Source organism: Protomyctophum bolini (assembly GCF_963924005.1).
Source record: "Protomyctophum bolini genome assembly, chromosome: 18".
Classification (NCBI taxonomy): Eukaryota; Metazoa; Chordata; class Actinopteri; order Myctophiformes; family Myctophidae; genus Protomyctophum; species Protomyctophum bolini.
This window is the reverse complement of record NC_137879.1, coordinates 41,206,396-41,210,209: the sequence shown is the minus strand read 5'-3', so window position 1 is coordinate 41,210,209 and position 3,814 is coordinate 41,206,396. Positions and strand designations below refer to the sequence as shown.

Sequence of the window (3,814 nt, the reverse complement as noted above, 5' to 3'; positions counted from 1 at the left end):
GTGTGCGGGTGTTTGTTCCTTTTTCATTGTCGGGCACCGTACCCTCTCCTACGCACCTGTAGGTGTGCAAAAGCTTTGCTTTTTATGTCAAGGACCCCCAACAAATATAATTATGTAATAGGGAATGCAAGGCTGATGTCACGGTAGCCCTACTGGCCTACCGGCGCCATTTTGACTGTGATGGCCTACATATTTGATCTGCATCAAGTGTATAAAGTTGGTGAGCCAATACACTCATTCTATAGATCAGAAGATAACATCTTCACTTTCAGGGAAACCCAAATGCTACACAGCAGATCTATGAGAAATGACGTCTCTAACCACATCCTGCGGTTGACAAGTTTCCATTTAAATGCTTTTCTCCAAAACTACCTTTTAGTTATTTACTAATACTAACATTACTGTCAATATCCAATTAATATACCCTCGGTTTTGCCAAGACATTTGTTATTCAATCTTTCACTCAGTAAGAGACCACACCTTCGCTCAAGTTCAAACATTTATTGGAAGATAAATTGAATGATGAAATGGGGGGGATGAGGGGAACCCGGGATGGGTGAGACTCAGGATGGGGGTGTGGTCTCGGGAGAGGACGCCGTGTATATGCGCGCTCGGAGAGCGGGCGTCTCTGCTCCGGAACTGCCCGGGTTCCTGAAAGAGAAGGAGACAAGTGTGATTATTGAGGTGGAGGTAGAAGGGGTGGATGGAGGGATTCTTCTGGATCACGTAGTGAGAACAGGTATGATGTTGGCGCACGGGTGTATTTATACTGTGGCGATTGTGGCAGGGGGGAGTGATTAAGGTCGAGCGGAAGGAGGCCTCTCCCGAAACTACGTCTCGTATAAATACAACTTCCCTTCACTTAGTATATATGATAGTACCTGCCTCCTATGACGCAGCCCAGCCTGTTGTGCTCAACTCCACCTCCCCTGCTCTCTCTCTCTCTCTCTCTCTCTCTCTCTCTCTCTCCAGGGAGGTGGTCAGGTGGCACGCGGTCCCTCAGCAAGACACCACAGTGTGTGCATGTGTGTGTGTGTGTGTGTGTGTGTGTGTGTGTGTGTGTGTGTGTGTGTGTGCTGCGTGCTGGCACAGTTCCTGCACTTGCGGACGCAGTTCCCGCACTTGTAGAAACCCTGGGGGGGGAGGGTTGAAAGCCAAGAGGGGGGGCCTGGGGTGAGGTCAGAGTGCACCAGACGGTCTCTCAGGCTGCGACTGTGTCTGAAACAGAAAAGAAGGGGTCAATACAGATATTGGACACTTTGAAGGACATGCCAATGTTTTAAAATTATGTTTTTAATAGAGCCTGCTGCTGGTGTATATTGAGTGGAGAAACAGAGTCTATTAGATGACTTCTTAGGTTTCTTTTGTAAAAGGGTCTCACGGTCAGTACGTAAAGCTCTGTTATATGCCGAGTCAATGTCTGTTGTGGCATAACCTCTCTCTAGAAAACGATTAGTGAGCTCTGTGGCTTTGTTTACAAAGTTTGGAGTAGAGCTACAGTGTTCAGGGGCAGCGGTGGCCGAACGGTTTGCAGAGCGGTCTTGATATCGGAAGGTAGCTAGTTCGTATCCCCGGACCGGCACGTTAAAATGACCACCGTTGAAGTGCCCTTGGACAAGGCATTGAACTGGGTAAACATAGTACCTTTCCTTTCCTTTTTCTCCTAAAACTTTGGCCTACAGGGATGTTGCTTGTGAGCCTTTTAGGGTGGTTACTGTCGGCTATAAGGAGGGTATTCCTACTGAGGGGTTTTCTATAGTTTCCCATCATCCCCTTTGAAGATGGTGAGGTCTAGAAATTCAATTTGATGGAGATCCATAGTGAACGACAGGTAATCAGTGGTGGAATTGGCATATGTAAAGAAGAGATTTAATTAATCTTGGCTACCTGTGTAGATCTGTGTTTGTTTATGTCAGTTTTATTTTATATTTTTGAAAGTTTTAAATGATTCTACAGTTCTGTTTCGGCCATAGCATGTTATGTTTTTTTGTTTGTTTATAAAGCCCTGAATGGTCAGGCTCCTGCTTATATCTGTGATCTTTAAACTCCCTATGAGCACTAGGCCGTTGCCTATAGCTGAGATCATCAAGAAAGGCTTTATTGACAGTTCCAAAATCTCGCCATGTCACAAAGGGCGACCAGGCTTTTGCCGCACGGGCCCCTCGGCTGTGGAACTCACTGCCATGCATGCAGGGACCTCAGGCAGGCAAACTGGTAACAGGCACGGTCCCCCCTTTTCCATCTCGCCCCACTACTCTACCTAGCTGTAAATATCAAACATAATTCATGTTGGTGATTATATAAAAGGTATTATCATATTTATTTATCATTGTTAAGTTAACTCTGTATATCCACGAGCATACTAGCATGATGATCCATTCATCCATCTTCAACCGCTTATCCGTAGTCAGGTCGCGGGGGCAACAGCTCCAACAGAGTTGCTTTTGAAAAGGTGCTGTATACATAATGTTATTATTGTTACGGTACCAGGAATGCAGAACCCAATTGCAGAGACAAAAACAGAACAGGTTTCAAATTAATTTATTTATTAAGCCAAAATAGGTTTACAAACAAAAAGTAGAGAATGCAAGAAGTAAAGTCCAAAATCCAAAAATGCTAAACTTCAAGAAGCAATATTATGCAAACTCAGTAAGTCCAAAAACTTAAAGCTATACAAATTACAAATCACAAATACCTCTTAGAAGCCCAAAATAACACACGAGGAGTCCAAGGCAGAACACAGGAACAAGGATGTATGTACTGACAGTTTGTTTGTGAAATGAGTCCAGTCTTATAGGGAGCAGGGTGATTGCAGAAGTGTTCTCAGGTGTGGAATGGGCATGGCACTGTTGGGCTGAAGAGGGGGTGGAAACAGGTGTGTGACAAGGGCTGAGAGAGGGAATGGAGAATGGGAGTGGCTGATGTGGAGACATGGTCTGTAGAGTGACAGACCATGACAATTATTATATTGATGATTTGCACCAGTCATTGTTCACTTATGTGTGCATACCGTAGGCCTATATTTAAGTTCTATAAAGCTTTTTGTCTAATTAGGCTAAATGAGCAAACAGAAACATGATTTAGATGTTTATGAATTGTATTCCATGCCAAAAAACACAATCAAATCATTAATCTAAATGATAACAATCGTCAACCAAAATGACAGACGTAATGGTTCCTGTGTGTGTGTGTGTGTGTGTGTGTGTGTGTGTGTGTGTGTGTGTGTGTGTGTGTGTGTGTGTGTGTGTGTGTTCGCTAACAGCGTACTTAGGGGCTGTCCTAAAAGTGCAAACTGTGCACTTTCAAATACAGATAACCGTTTCTGAGCCTGCAACTTAGAAACCAAGTGTGACCAATGTCCCCCACCCACTCATGAATTAATGACATGAACGAACAAATTAATAATTTAAAACAAATAAAGAAATGAATTAATGATTCATTCATGAATACATGAAGAATGGATGCACCATTTGTAGGCATTGTATTGATGACAGATCACCTTTGCTGAGTTCCCGATATAACAGTGGTTTTGGGGTCCCCCGATGATTCGCCTAATATGCAACATTGTTTTCTCACTCAACAGTAAACAAACCAACATATAGGCTATAGCAGAATCTGTCACGCTTTGTGCATAGAGCGTGCCATGCCTGGGTCGCCTGTCATGTTTCCCTTCCCCCCTGCTGTGTGTGAGAGCACATGTGACGTCATTTCTCATCCTACCCAGTTTAGTTTATTCTCTACTGCCTGCCATTCTAGGCCCTCATTTATCAACCGTGCGTACGCCAAAATATGGGTGCACGCCGAAATTGCCGAC

At 44.1% G+C, this 3,814-nt stretch overlaps 1 pseudogene across 1 annotated transcript in view; it reads left to right on the top strand.

Moving 5' to 3' along the window:
* Positions 1–552: 552 nt before the first annotated feature.
* The window catches only part of LOC308333702 (protein NLRC3-like), a 31,111-nt pseudogene continuing 27,849 nt past the window's right edge, over positions 553–3,814 (top strand). The window contains exon 1 of the transcript in view: positions 553–729. The product of the transcript in view is annotated as a protein NLRC3-like (transcript). The remainder of the gene's footprint in view (positions 730–3,814) is intronic.